The sequence below is a fragment of the Bison bison genome, unplaced genomic scaffold, assembly GCF_000754665.1.
Source record: "Bison bison bison isolate TAMUID 2011002044 unplaced genomic scaffold, Bison_UMD1.0 scf7180017864136, whole genome shotgun sequence".
In the NCBI taxonomy this organism is placed as follows: domain Eukaryota; kingdom Metazoa; phylum Chordata; class Mammalia; order Artiodactyla; family Bovidae; genus Bison; species Bison bison.
This window is the reverse complement of record NW_011494708.1, coordinates 5,948,169-5,964,952: the sequence shown is the minus strand read 5'-3', so window position 1 is coordinate 5,964,952 and position 16,784 is coordinate 5,948,169.

Genomic DNA, 16,784 nt, shown 5'->3' with positions numbered 1-16,784 from the left:
TGACTGTAGCATCTCAAATGAAAAACTATAGTATAATAATCCCAAAGAAGTTAATAGCTAAGAATGTTGCTGCAGAACTATTGTAAAAATATTATTTTAGAAATGCACTTACATATAATGTACTAGAAATATACATTCATACATAATGCATTAGAAATACTTTTTCAGAACCTATGTAATGAACCTTCTCCATACTGAAATACTTATTATGTATTAATTGTCATGAAGAAGGCTGAGTGCTGAAGAATTGATGCTTTTGAACTGTGGTGTTGGAGAAGACTCTTGAGAATCCCTTGGACCGCAAGGAGATCCACCCAGTCCATTCTGAAGGAGATCAGCCCTGGGATTTCTTTGGAAGGAATGATGCTGAAGCTGAAACTCCAATGCTTTGGCCACCTGATGCGAAGAGTTGACTCATTGGAAAAGACTGATGCTGGGAGGGATTGGGGGCAGGAGGAGAAGGGGACGACAGAGGATGAGATGGCTGGATGGCATCACTGACTCGATGGATGTGAGTCTGAGTGAACTCTGGGAGTTGGTGATGGACAGGGAGGCCTGGCATGCTGCGATTCATGGGGTTGCAGAGTCGGACACGACTGAGCAACTGAACTGAACTGATGGTAATTAAAAAGTTAAACATTGGTTAAGTTTTAAAATATACTAAGTAGAAATAAGGAAAATTATCATATAAGCAAAAATATAAGCTATATAAAATACAGGAATAGCAACTTGTTCTCAAGTATGTTTAAGAGCATTAAAAGAATATTCATAATTGATATATGTCAATAATATATCCTTATTTATTAAATGATTCTCAAGTTAAATCTTTTCTAAGTAATACATTTATAAATCATGTTCTGTTTACAGGATGTGATATACTGAGTCAAAATGTTGATTTAATATTTGTCTTTAATTTGAGGGCCTCATCAATTTCCCTTAATATATAAAATATGAATACATTGGCCTATAAAACTTTATATATCTTTAAATGAATACATTTAAGTATGCTTGCAAAGGTTTAATGTTTTACAATGAAATGATGGCCTATATCTCAAATATTTTATTATAATCTTTGATAAAACTATTATTGATATTTTCAAATTTGTAAAAAAAATTTCACGTTTTCACTGATAGTTATCCTAGAAAATGCAGTGAGCATCTATTATTCCTGTATTAAATTCAAGAACATTGAAACTCTGAAAGATTTTATTATGCAGCTTATCCAAGGTCAGGTGACTGATATTAGGGAAACCAGCAATTATTTGACTCTCATTCTGATGCTTTCTCTATAACTTTAAGGAACCAAATGAAATAATGTGATACAGTGCAGTAAATACAATATCGGTTACTATGGCCCAATATAAAGAATCCCTCATGTTCACAGAGTATTAGCTTAAAAGGAATAAATAATGATATATATTTAAATTGTCAATTAAATTAAAAAGGCAATCCATGTGTAGTTTAATTGTAAGCTTTGCTTTGCTTACAATCTGGGTATTGTTTTAACATTTGAAATGTGATTTAAAAGGGAAGAGTGGGCTTTATGTCATTTTACATCAATTGAAACAATAAAGAAAGGCAAATATTAGCTATTTTAAAAGGAGAAAGTTTTTGTGTAGCTTTCTTACATTAGTTGTTAGAGGGATAAATTTGAGTAACTATTTTTCTAATTATTATCTATAATAACCAGATAATAGAGTAGACAATAATTATTGTAAATAAGTAATTGTTGTTTTGTTCTCCCAGTCATTTTTTTGAATCTTTATATAAAGACATTTTTCCTTTTCCCATAAGATGCAGAAGAAATGCACATGGCCTCATAAAAATCCAGCCTGGTCTCTAAAAAAAAACACAGCCAAACTAACCCCAGGAGTTAGGTCTAAATCTTTAGAGCTGTTTCCAGTCCAGATAGTCACAATTCATTAAAAAGATTGTGTTACTTCTCAATTGTAAACACAACAGGAGAAAAGAATCAAGAAAAAGAGAATTATCTAACTCAATCTTAAAATAATTACACATAAAACTAGCCTCATTCCTCTGGGCTGCTGCTGCTGCTGCTGCTGCTGCTGCTAAGTCGCTTTAGTCATGTCCGACTCTGCGCGAGCCCACCACGCACCCCCATCCCTGGGATTCTCCAGGCAAGAACGCTGGAGTGGGTTGCCATTTCTTTCCTACTATTATTAAAAAAAGAGGGGAGAGTGGGGGAAATAACCCCACCTATTCTTCTATTGGCTACATGGGTAATATAAAGCATCGAAGAAGAGAAACACTACGCCCTTACCTAAAAAAGTCATATATTATTCTCCTCTGATTAAGAAGTGAATACAATGACGTGCAAAGCAGCTTTTACACGTTGCAGTAGAACTTTTTCATTTCAATCCAAAAGAGGTTATTTTCTTCCTAAGCTCCACAAACAAGTTTTCACTTTGTATAAAAATGTTGAATCTGTTCTCCCATCAACCTAAACTAAGGGTGCACCCCAGAATCTGACCTAGCAAATAAAACAGAAGATATGACAATAGAGGTTATGAAGATCAGTTCTTAAAAACCAATAAAAGGCAAAGCAGGTAGAATTGAATTAACTGCTTGCAACTGTTGAGGCAAAATGACCAGAATCTCTTAGAGTACAACAAGCTATTCAGCTCCATAACATTCGGCACTGAATACATTTTCAGTGAATTTGCTGAAGGATGAGAAATGAAATTTTTTACCTTTTAACTACAGTTAAGTAATTAAGAAATTACTTTGCTTTTCTAGTCATTTTGTCCTCTTTTTGTGAAAGGCCAAAAAAATGTGACTAATCCTATAGGCTTTAGCATCAGAAAGAATTAAGTTCCGGTTAACCTACTATTACCTGGGTAATTTTGAGCTGGATAATCAAAGACTTTTATTTCTCTCCCTTCCTTTCTTAATTTTTTCCTTCATTCCTTCCTCTTTTCCCCTTCTCTCTCTATGTTTTTCCCCTAGATAAATTCTATGTACAGTTACTTTTATTTAAAAATACTAATTTAAAAAGGAAAACTATCATATTCCATCTTGCCATTTCCAATACTTGAATCCTGCTCCTAAGAGGCAAACATTTGAAGATCTTTCTTCTCTACTTCAGTTTGTCTTAAAAATAATAATTATAATACAATATTTTTGTAACACTTTTAATTTTACAGAAAAATTTGAGATATAGTACTGGTTAGATATATTGTAGAATACTACTTTGAATGTATATATATATATACACATATATGTATGTGTATAAATGTGTGTATATATATATGATGTTTTTCTTATGATTAAACTGGGTTATGGTTTGGGAGAGGACCGCTATAGAAATAAAGTGCCATTTTCACTACATCTTATCAAGGATATATACTATCAACCTGATGTTAACCTGAACCATTTGGCTGCATGTTTGTCAGGTTTCTTCGCTGAAAGTTTCTCCCCCTCTCCCATTCCCTACTGTCCTCTTTGGAAGGAAGTTGCTAAGTAGAGCTCACACTTAAGATATAGGTAGTTATGCTCCATCTCTTGAGGGAGACAGACCTACATAAATTTTTGGAATTTTTGTTCACAGGTATTTCACTTTTTTCTCATGTATTTACTTGGTAAAGTATTTAGGTATATCAGAGTGACCCATGGATATTTATTTTATATTTTGTGGTATAATTCAATAGTACTTCATTTATTGTGGGATTCAAATTCCAACTGTAGCCATTGGGTCTTCTTTCAGTTGATTCACATGCCCTTTTGACAGACTCTCAACGATGTGGGTGGGCTTCCCTTGTGGCTCAGCTGGTAAAGAATCTACCTGCAATTCGGGAGACCTGGCTTTGATCCCTGGGTTGGGAAGATCCCCTGGAGAAGGGAAAGGCTACTACTCCAGTATTCTGGCCTGAGGAATTCCATGGACTGTATAACAGTCCATGGGGTTGCAAAGACATGACTGAGTGACTTTCACTTTTAACAATGTGGGCATTTTGTTGTTGTTTGTTTTGTGTTGTTAAACTTATGAATGCTTCTGTACTTTTTGGCACTCTACTGGCTCCTGGATCTCCATACAGATTCCCTGCCCCAGTCTTAGAATAAGTCACTTTTTCAAGGATGACACCACCCTTATGGCAGAAAATGAAGAGGAACTAAAGAGTCTCTTGATGAAAGTGAAAGAGTAGAGTGAAAAAGCTGGCTTAAAGCTCAACAAGTGAAAAACTATGGCATCTGGTCCTATCACTTCATGGCAAATAGATGGGGAAACAATGGAAACAGAGACAGATTTTATTTTCTTTGGCTCCAAAATCACTGCAGATGGTGAAAGAAAGGTGCAGCCATGAAATTAAAAGATGCTTGCTCCTTGGAAGAAAAGTTATGACCAACCTAGACAGCATATTAAAAAGCAGAGATGTTACTTTGCCAGCAACAGTCCATATAGTCAAAGCTATGGATTTTACAGTAGTCACGTATGGATGTGAGAGTTGGACCATAAAGAAGGCTGAGAGCCAAAAAATTGATGCTTTTGTACTGTGGTGTTGGAGAAGACTCTTGAGAGTCCCTTGGACTGCAAGGAGATCCAACCAGTCCATCCTGAAGGAAATCAGTCTTGAATATTCATTGGAAGGAGTGATGCTGAAGCTGAAGCTCCAATACTATGACCACCTGATGAGAAGAGCTAACTCATTCGAAAAGACTCTGATGCTGGGAAAGATTGAAGGCAGAAGGAGATGGGACGACGGAGGGTGAGATGGTTGGACCGCATCACCAACTCAATGGACATTAGTTTGAGCAAGCTCTGGGAGTTGGTGATGGAAAGGGAAGACTGCAGTGCTACAGCCCATGGAGTCATGAAGAGTCAGACATGACTAAGCGACTAAACGAATGAACAACAAATATTTTCAAGTACTTCTGGGTCTTTTCATTGGAAAAACTGTGTCATAAATCTAGGTCTGTGCACTGAATGTGGTGTCTGCTTCTAGGCTGTTACTGTCTACAGATACCAATAGAATTTCCAGCCACAGTGCTGGAAAAGGTCAGTTTTCATTCCAATCCCAAAGAAAGGCAATGCCAAAGAATGTTCAAATTACAGCACAACTGCACTCATCTCACATGCTAGCAAGTGAAAGTGAAAGTGTTCAGTCATGTCCAACTCTTTGCGACCCCATGGACTATATAGTCATGGAATTCTCTAGACCAGAATACTGGAGTGGGTAGCCTTTCCCTTCTCCAGGGGATCTTTCCAAACCAGGGACTGAATCCAGGTCTCCCACATTGTGGGCAGATTCTTTACAAGCTGAGCTACAAGGGATGCTCAAAATTCTCCCAGCCAGGCTTCAACAGTACGTGAACTGTGAACTTCCAGATGTTCAAGCTGGATTTACAAAAGGCAGAGGAACCAGAGATAGATCAAACTGCCAACATCCATTGGATCATCAAAAAAGCAAGAGAATTCCAGAAAAAACATTTACTTCTTCTGTATTGACTATGTCAAAGCCTTTGGCTGTGTAGATCACAACAAACTGGAAAATTTTTAAAGAGATGGGAATACCAGACCACCTGACCTGCTTCTTGAGAAATCTGTATGAAGGTTAGGAAGCAACAGTTAGAGCTGGACATGGAACAACAGACTGGCTCCAAATTGGGAAAGGTGTACGCCAAGGCTGTACATTGTCACCCTGCTTATTTAACTTATATGCAGAGTACATCATGAGAAACACTGGGCTGGATGAAGCACAAGCTGGAATCAAGATTGCTGGGAGAAATATCAGAAACCTCAGATATGCAGATGACACCACCCTTATGTTAGAAAGCTAAGAAGAACTAAACAGCATCTTGCTGAAAGTGAAAGAGGAGAGTGAAAAAGTTGGCTTAAAGCTCAACATTCAGAAAACTAAGATCATGGCATCGGGTCCCATCACTTCATGGCAAATAGATGTGGAAACAGTGAAAATAGTGTCAGGCTTTTTTTTTTTTTTGGCTCTAAAATCACTGCGGATGGTGACTGTAGCCATGAAATTAAAAGATGCTTGCTCCTTGGAAGAACGGTTATGACCAACCTAGACACCATATTAAAAAGCAGCGACATTACATTGCTAACAAAGGTCCATCTAGTCAAAGCTTTGGTTTTTCCAGTAGTTGTGTTTGGATGTGAGAGTCAGAATATAAAGAAAGCTGAGTGCTGAAGAGTTGATGCTTTTGAACTGTGGTATTGGAGAAGACTCTTGAAAGTCCCTTGGACTACAAAGAGGTCCAACCAGTCCATCCTAAAGGAAATCAGTCCTGAATGTTCATTGGAAGGACTGATGCTGAAGCTGGAATTCCAATACTTTGTCTAGTTGATTCAAAGAATTGACTCATTTGAAAAGACCCTGATGCTGGGAAAGATTGAAGGTGGGAGGAGAAAGGGATGACAGAGGATGAGATGTTTGGATGGTATCACTGACTCAACAGAAATGAGTTTGAGTAAACTCTGGGGGAGTTGGTGATGGATAGAGTGGCCTGGTGTGTTGCAGTCCATGGGTTTGCAGAGTCAGACATGCCTCAGCAACTGAATTGAACTGAACTGAACCCATAAATAGATTCCTGAGATTTAATTGAGGTTCCATTAAAGTACTTCGTAGAGGTGTAAAGTACTGATGTTATGAAATGAAGAACATTGCCTGACATATCAGTAAAGTAAGGATATTTCATCCATCAAGTCACAGCAGTTACCACAGGGGGTGAGTCCACAGGGAACTCAGGATAGAGACAGATGGACTCTCCTGCTGCCAAGCAACCAGCCACTGCAGTCACCCGATTGTGCACTCCCATTTTGCACCCTGAGGGGATTCATGATGGACAAATGCAGGATATTGGTCCTAAATAATTAAGATGCAAATCAAAAGAATGATTTCAAAGAGTCCAGAGGTTTCCATCTTCCTATACATAGAAATATCTAGTTTTATTTAATTAATGGTAGTCCTCTGAAGTTCTGCCTACCTAACCCTGGTTGCAAAAACTCTTAGATATCCTGACTACTTCCTTATCCCTGCACAGAATTCTCTGAAAGGGTGCATTCCAGGCTTGGCCTAAGTCTTCAGTTTTGTCCACCAAACAAAGCACAATTCTAAACTTTCAGGCTGTGCATTACTTTTTAGTTGACATCTTAATGATTCTGAATTTGAAGGAATCTGCATATAAATTTTGTATAGGTATTTTGTTAGATTTATATATATTTAATTTTGTATTTTTAGGGAGGCTATAATAAATGGTATTATTTTGAATTACAGTTTCCAGTTGTTTATTGCTGCTATTTGGGAAAGTAATTGACTTTACTTCATTAGCCATGCACACTGTGTCTTTCCTATACTAGTTAGTTCTAGGAAGTTTATCTATCTGCTGCTGCTGATGCTAAGTCGCTTCAGTCGTGTCCGACTTGTGCAACTCCATAGACGGCAGCCCACCAGGCTCTGCCATCCCTGGGATTCTCCAGGCAAGAACACTGGAGTGGGTTGCCATTTCCTTCTCCAATCTATCTATCTATCTAATTAGCATTAATTAGTTTATAGGTTTGGGAGACTTTTTTACATACACATTCATGTCATCTGTGAACAAAGATGTTTTTATTTATTCCTTTCCAATATGTAGATATTTATTGTTTACTTTTTATCTCTTTTTCTTGCTTGTTGTGCTAGTTAAGAATTCCAGTATGATGCTATGGTTGATGGGAAAGGACATTGTTATCATCTTCCAAATTTTAAGGTGAAAGAATCGTTTCTCACCACTAAGTATCTTGTTTGCTATTGGGATTTTTTGTAGAGATGCTTTATGAAGTTGAGAAATCTCTTATCCTTTCCTAGTCTGCTGAATGTTTTTGTCATGAGTGAGTGTTGAATTTTGTTAAATGTGTTTCTGCATTAATTGGTGCAATCATATAATTTTTGGTCCTTAGCCCCTTCATGGTGAAAGCTTGATAAATGTCCCTTGTTACTATTTTCTGGGAGATATTTTGCATGTAGAATGTGCCATGTGTATTTCATCATGGTTACTCCCCCATTTCAACTTGTAGAGTCTTGAGGCAATCTTTCTGACTCTTTCCCTTGAGGACCTGGTGTGGTTGGTAAAACTCTTGAAGGTGGTCCTCCCCACTCCCTCTGCACACACACACACACACACACACACACACACACACACACAAGACTGCAGCCACCGGGAGTTTCTTACTCTAAAACTAGTCTATACTCAGCCTCCAGCAACTTGAAAAAGTGACTACTTACATGTTCTTATCAGTTTATGGTTCTAATGTTTGTGGTCCAGAGAGGCAGCAATCAGCTGTGAGTTTTGTATTTGCCTGTCTCTCCAGATTTTAGGGTGGCAGTTTGCCCTGAGAACTCAGTTCTTCCATGGATTCTGTAACCATTATTGATTGTTATTTCCTAAGCTTTGTGTGTGTGTGTGTGTGTGTGTGTGTGTAAGAGGAGTAACGACTTCTCAGTTCTTTATATGTTAGAGCTGAAATTGAACAAAAAATTCTTTATAAATTGCAATTTCCTACTTTTTCAGAAAATTATCTGTGAATTTTTCTTTTGGGGGAGCTTTCTTTCTTTTCCATTGATCTGTCTCTCTCTCACACCCACACACATACACACATCTCCTATCTTGCCAAGTATATTTATACTGCAAATTTAGTGTCTATATAATATTAAATAATGACTATGTAATGAAATACTGTTTTTTATCTGAGTCACATTAGTTTCATTTTATGAAAACTTACTTTGTTTTTGTTGTCAAGTTAATAATTGCTTTTTTTAATAGATTACTTTCCTAAGCTAAATATAAAAAATAAAATAAAAAAGAAAGGAAGGAAGGAAGGAAAGAAGGAGAGAAGTAGCAAGAAAAGAAAGAAAGAAGAAAGAAATACAACAAATGTCTCTCAATGTAGTCATAAAACATTTGGTTCTCTTCTCAGTTCCCAAATTTTCCTACTTAATATTCCAGGAACCTTTATTCTTTTTGTTGTATTTTTAGAAAAAACATGAAACTACTCCATTCTCAGTGTTACTGCTGAGAATCCTGGTGACATTCATCTCATTTTTTTTGTATATGATCTGTTGATTTTCTCTGAAAAATTTTTGGATCTTGTCCTTACTTTTGGGGTCTCATATCTATCAATACCATACAAAGGTATTTTGAGGATTAAATAAAATAATAGGTAGAAATTTGTTTAATCATTGGCTAATTTTGATAAGTAAATTAATACTTGTCATGATAATAAAACTGATGATCATAATGTTTCTTATTTTAACAAGACATGAGATTTCATTCTTTCATATGTTTGCAAGTAATACTATTCACACTTTGATGAGCAATTATGAACAACATTGAGGTCAATGGGGGATCAGTAGAAATTTCATTGCTTATACTAAAGATAATAAATCTTTTTATAAGCACAGTGTATAGAAAATAAATATAAATTCTGGTGGCAAATAGATCACGTTCTGAATGCTAGTGCAACCATAGTTAAGGATGCGATATAAAAGAAAACACTAAAAGTCACTTTATAATAAAACCCCTGCCTCATATGTTTAGGGCAGAGATACATAAAACAAAGAATATTAAGAACTCAAGAGGTGCCAGTGACACAGCAGTTTTCCAAAGATGTTCATTTCCACTTAAAATTTATTCTTTTATTCATTCATTCTTTCTTTTAATTTGTGGGACCCATGTTATCATAGAAAATATTGCATTTGATTCTGTATGTACTACATTAAGAGGAATATATTCAAATAAAAGCTTATCAGGATACTAATAACTAGGTAGAGTTAGGAAGCCTGAAACCATGTCATGAGAAAGTGGTAAAACTTAATAGCACAGAGAACTCTCCTCAGTACTCTGTAATGGGAAAAGAATCTAAAAAAAGAGTGGATACATGTATATGTATAACTGATTTTCTTTGTTGTACATGTAAAACTAACACAATGCTGTAAATCAACTATATCCAAAAATATATTTTAAAAATAATAAATAATGTGAGGATGTAACTAACACTACATAAATTGTCAAAATGTGTTTGAAGGATTAGAAATTTCTTTATTGTTTCATCAAGCTACAATAGATGTTTGGAAGCAAGAAATTGACAAACTAAAGGGCATAATATATTAACAATAGAACTGCCTAGATTTTGAGCTGTGTTAGAATGTAGTGTAGCTGCATCTTTTTCTGCAAAGATATCTAACTATTAGGAAAGTTGTCAAAGAAAGATTTCAAGCCCAGCTGGAGTAGCAGTTTGACAATTTTATAATGTATAATATCACTTAGAGTGCCAATTTAAATTCAGATTTCTGGGCTTCACCCTATAAAGAATATGATTTTTAGGTGGTTTTGAGATGTGCTGCTGATGCAAGGTTTATACAAAATTTGAGAAATTTGGTCTAAGGGTATGACATGATGAGTTCTAAGGTTTATTCCAATCTTTGTATGCCATGAATTAATAAGATAAATGCCTCAAGCAGAGATATGATTCAGTCAGGCCTCAAATGATGAGTATAACTTCACAATGAATCTCACTATCATACAAAATGACATTGCCCTGACTAGTATTTTCTAAACCAGGGGACAGATAAGTCTTTAACTTCAACTAATTTTTAAAATATTAGCAATTTCTACAACAGGGATCAAAGATATTTGACTTATTGAAACTATGTCTCCAGTTACCATGTGTTAAATATAGTGAAACAGAAATGAGGTGGCATTTACTGCTTCAGAGACAATACATGATATTTAATCTACTCTACATTAATGAGTGTTTAGGTCATTATGTCATTGTAACATTGCTGAGCAAACTACAACATTTATTTCAGAATGCAATTACTTCTTGCAGTAAGAAAAACAAAAAGTATTTTAACAAAAGTATGACCTATTTCATAACTGACAAAAACTCAGCAATGTACTTTTGAAAACTGACAGTACTTTAAGTCCAATTGGTTGGAATGGATAACAATAATATTTCATTCTTATAAAAACTCACTACTTATTAAGACTGCATAATAAGTGGAAGCATAAGAATCATACATTCATATGATTTTCATCCTGGGAACACCTACTTTTTTTTATTTAAATAACTTTTCCTGAATGCATTTTAGAAGAATAAGGATTTTATATGCAATTACAATATTTTAGAAGGTGTAGTGGTAATTCACATCTATTAAATATTTAAAACACATTACTATTCAAATATATTGGAAGGTATTATATAACTAAACTCTCATACATCTCTCATCTCTCTACTTCAGTTCAGTTCAGTTCAGTCGCTCGCTCAGTCGTGTCCGACTCTTTGCAACCCCATGAATTGCAGCACGCCAGGCCTCCCTGTCCATCACCAACTCTCGGAGTTCACTCAAACTTACGTCCATCGAGTCAGTGATGCCATCCAGCCATCTCATCCTCTGTCGTCCCTTTCTCCTACTGCCCCCAAACCCTCCCAGCATCAGAGTCTTTTCCAATGAGTCAACTCTTCGCATGAGGTGGCCAAAGTACTGGAGTTTCAGCTTTAGCATCTTTCCTTCCAAAGAAATCCCAGGGCTGATCTCCTTTAGGATGGAATGGTTGGATTTCCTTGCAGTCCAAGGAACTGTCAAGAGTCTTCTCTGACACCACAGTTCAAAAGCATCAATTCTTCAGTGCTCAGTTTTCTTCACAGTCCAATTCTCACATCTATATATGACTACTGGAAAAGCCATAGTCTTGACTCGATGGACCTTTGTTGGTAAAGTAATATCTCTGCTTTTTAATATGCTGTCTAGGTTGGTGTTAACTTTCCTTCCAGAGGAGTGTCTTTTAAATTCATGGCTGCAAGCACCATCTGCAGTGATTCTGGAGCCTAAAAAAATAAACTCAGCCACTGTTTCCCATCTATTTGCCATGAAGTGATGGGACCATTTGATATGATCTTGGTTTTCTGAATGTTGAGCTTTAAGCCAACTTTTTCACTCTCCTCTTTCACTTTCATCAAAGGCTCTTTAGTTTTTCTCACTTTCAGCCTAAGGGTGGTGTCATCTGCCTATCTGAGGTTATTGATATTTCTCCCGGCAATCTTGATTCCAGCTTCTGCTTCATTCAGCTCAGAATTTCTCATGATGTACCCTGCATATAAGTTAAATGAGCAGGGTGACAATATATAGCCTTGACGTACTCTTTTTCCTATTTGGAACCAGTCTGTTGTCCCATGTCTCATTCTAACGGTTGCTTCCTGACCTGCGTACAAATTTCTCAAGAGGCAGTTCAGGTGGTCTGGTATTCCCATCTCTTTCAGAATTTTCCACAGTTTATTGTGATCCACACAGTCAAAGGCTTTGGCATAGTCAATAAAGCAGAAATAGATGTTTTTCTGGAACTCTCTTGCTTTTTCCATGATCCAGCGGATGTTGGCAATTTGATCTCTGGTTCCTCTGCCTTTTCTAAAACCAGCTTGAAAATCAGGAAGTTCACGGTTCATATATTGCTGAAGCCTGGTTTGAAGAATTTTGAGCATTACTACTAGTGTGTGAGATGAATGCAATTGTGCGGTAGTTTGAGCATTCTTTGGCATTGTGTTTCTTTGGGATTGGAATGAAAACTGACCTTTTCTAGTCCCATGACCACTGTTGAGTTTTCCAAATTTGCTGGGATATTGAGTGCAGCACTTTCACAGCATCATCTTTTAGGATTTGAAATAGCTCAACTGGAATTCCATCATCTCCACTCGCTTTGTTGTAGTGATGCTTTCTAAGGCCCACTTGACTTCACATTCCAGGATGTCTGTCTTTAGGTGAGTGATCACACCATCGTGATTATCTGGGTTGTGAAAGTATTTTTTGTACAGTTCTTCTGTGTATTCTTGCCACTTCTTCTTAATATCTTCTGCTTCTGTTGGGTCCATACAATTTTTGTCCCTTATTGAGCCCATCTTTGCATGAAATGTTCCCTTTGTATCTCTTATTTTCTTGAAGAGATCTCTAGGCTTTCCCATTCTATTATTTGCCTCTATTTCTCTGCCCTGATCACTAAGGAAGGCTTTCTTATCTCTCCTTGCTATTCTTTGGAACCCTGCATTCAAATGGATATATCTTTCCTTTTCTCCTTTGCCTTTTGCTTCTCTCTTTTCACAGCTATTTGTAAGGCCTCTTCAGACAGCCATTTTTCTTTTTTGCATTTCTTTTTCTTGGCAATGGTCTTGATTCCTGTCTCCTGTACTATGTCATGAACCTCCCTCCATAGTTTATCAGGCACTCTGTTTATCAGTTCTAGTCCTTTAGATCTATTTCTCAGTTCTACTGTATAATCATAAGGGATTTGATTTAGGTCATACCTGAATGGTCTCTTGGTTTTCCCCACTTTGTTCAATTTAAGTCTGAATTTGGCAATAAGGAGTCCCTGATCTGAGCTGCAGTCAGCTCCTGGTCTTGTTTTTTGCTGACTGTATAAAGCTTCTCCATCTTTGGCTACAAAGAATATAATCAATCTGATTTCATTGTGGCCCATCTGGTGATGTCCATGTGTAGAGTCTTTTCTTGTGTTGTTGGAAGGAGGTGTTTCCTATCACCTGTGCGTTCTCTTGGCAAAACTCTATCAGCCTTTGCCCTGCTTCATTCATTACTCCAAGGCCAAATTTGCCTGTTACTCCAGGTGTTTCTTGACTTCCTACTTTTGCTTTCCAGTCCCCTATAATGAAAAGGACATCTTTTTGGGGTGTTAGTTATAAAAGGTTTTGTAGGTCTTCATAGAACCATTCAACATCAGCTTCTTCAGTGTTACTGGTTGGGGCATAGACTTGGATTACTGTGATATTGAATTATTTGCCTTGGAAACAAACAGAGATCATTCTGTTGTTTTTGAGATTGCATTCAAGTACTGCGTTTTGGACTCTTGTTGACTATGATGCCTACTCCATTTCTTCTAAGGGATTCCTGCCCACAGTAGTAGATATAATGATCATCTGAGTTAAATTTACCCATTCCAGTCTGTTTTAGTTCGCTGATTCCTAGAATGTCAACGTTCACTCTTGACATCTCCTTGACCATTTCCAATTTTCCTTGATTCATGGACTGAACATTCCAGGTTCCTATGCAGTATTGCTCTTTACAGCATTGAACCTTGCTTCTATCATCAGTCACATCCACACCTGGGTGTTGTTTTTGCTTTGGCTCTGTCTCTTCATTCTTTCTGGAGTTATTTCTCCACTGATTTCCAATAGCATATCAGGCACCTACCGACCTCGGGAGTTCATCTATCAGTGTCCTATTTTTGCCTTTTCATACTGTTCATAGGGTTCTCAAGGCAAGAATACTGAAGTGGCTTGCCATTCCTTCTCCAGTGGACCACATTTTGTCAGAACTGTCAACCATGACCTATTTGGAGTCCTGAGTAACCTTACATGGCATGGCTTAGTTTCATCGAGTTAGAGAGTGCTGTGATCCGTGTGATCAGATTGGCTAGTTTTCTACGATTGTGGCTTCAGTCTGTATGCCCTCTGATGCCTTCTCTCAGTGCCTACTGTCTTACTGGGGTTTCTCTTACCTTGGACGTGGGGTATCTCCTGACGGCCATTGCTCCTGACCTTGGACGTGGGGTATCTCCTCTCTGCCATTCACCGCTCCAGCGCTGCGTGCCTGCCACTCGCCAAGAAAGATTACTTCACAGTTGATGAATCTCTATATTAGCAATGGTACAGTTGTCTCCCAGTTGCCAGTAGTCATATATGGATGTGAGAGTTGAACTGTAAAGAAAACTGAAAACCAAAGAATTGATGCCTTTGAACTGTGGTATTGGAGAAGACTCTTGAGAATCCCTTGGACTGCTAGGGGATCCAACCAACCCATCCTAAAGGAAAGCAGTCCTGAATTTTCATTGGAAGCACTGTTGTTGAAGCTGAAACTCCAATACTTTGGCCACCTGATGTGAAGAACTGACTCATTTGAAAAGACCCTGATGCTGGGAAAGATTGAGGGTGGGAGGAGAAGGGGACAACAGAGAATGAGATGGCTCGATAGCATCACCAACTCAATGGACATGAATTTGAGTAAACTCTGGGGGTTGGTGATGGACAGGGAAGCCCCATGTACTGCAGTCCATGGAGTCGGAAAGAGTCAGACACAACTGAGCGACTGAACTAAACTGAACTGAACTGACAGTTGTCTCACACTGCATATGAGTACTCATCCTGGACAAAGAAAAGTATTTCATTTCTCAAAACAAACACCTCAGCTAGTGAGGTTTTGTTATTTAACTCACATCCTTTCCACTTTCTTTGTATTAGAAAAATCTCATCAACCACAGCCTCATTTTCATATTGCTATGATAGTCATGCCTCAAAAAGCCAGCAAAGAAGAGGATGTCTATTTCTGAAACCACTATGGTATCATCAAGAATGGGGAAAATTCTGTGGTTTAATCCCCAGCCTTGTGTTTGAAATTAGCAGTTCCGCGTAAAGAGATTTTAATAATCAAATAAAGGCTACAAAACATTGAAGTAGCATATTGACTTGTCTATATTTCCAAAAGATAAGAGAGAAGGATGTACTAAAAAAAGAGGCTCCAACTGACTCCAAACTTTTGCTTTTTATTAAGATTCTTCATCTAGAAGCTTTCCTGGCAGTCTAATGGTTAAGAATTGTGCTTCTACTGAAGGGGAAACAAGTTTAATCCCTGATAAGGGAAATGAGATCTTGCATGCCTTGCTCCTGTGTGGCTAAAAAAAAAAAAAAAAAAATAGATTCACAGTCTATTATTTTCTTTTTCTCTCATCAACATAGATGATTGAACACATCTGTTCCCCAACTAATAGCATCAAAGGAAGAGTTTAAAGATACACCATTGAACTTCTGTTGTGTTTGTTTCCTTTTAATATTTTGTTAATTTCTTCATTTAAAAAATTTTTCCATTTATATAGGTTTTTCTTTTTTAATAAGTGCTTTAGTATTTTTTCCAGTTTACAAATATACTAATATTCTCTGTAATTATGCTTAAGCTAATTGTTATTCCAGCTGTTGAGGCTACCTTTATTTTAATGATTGCATATATTTTCTTTCCCAAATTTCCTCTTGGTCACTTTTTATACCCATCGGTACTTGATACATATCCATTTATTTTGTTTTGTTACTACTTCTTGTTCTTTTTTAATGCATACTGTTATTCCCTCAAACATATTGAGGACCTACATTTAGTGGACTTTTATTAACTTTTAAGTTATTGTGATCATTGGTGTATGTTGGGAAATTAGCCTGACATAAAGTAAAAATGGCCAGCAAAAGATGCTTGGCCAGATAATAGTTGATGAATGAGACTAGAAGCCAGAGGTTTTCCAGCATTCAGCACTTGATCTCTAGAGTAGAGAAGAAAGAAAAATAAACAATAATTACTTTTCTGGATCTTAATAGTGTGGGACTCAGGGACCATATGTTCTAATAGGGTAAGGGACTTCATAGAGAAGTATCTTAATTTGTGACACTCACTGCATTCTGTAAGTGTTCTTGTATAAATATTCTGGAAAGTAAGGGGCCATTGTGAGTACATTGATCACCTGAAATCAGAGATCAGATCAGATCAGTCCCTCAGTCATGTCTGACTCTTTGTGACCCCATGTATCGCAGCATGCCAGGCCTCCCTGTCCATCACCAACTCCCAGAGTTCACTCAGACTCATATCCATCGAGTCAGTGATGCCATCCAGCCATCTCATCCTCTATTGTCCCCTTCTCCTCCTGCCCCCAATCCCTCCCAGCATCAGAGTCTTTTCCAATGAGTCAACTCTTTGCATGAGGTGGCCAAAGTACTGGAGTTTCAGCTTTAG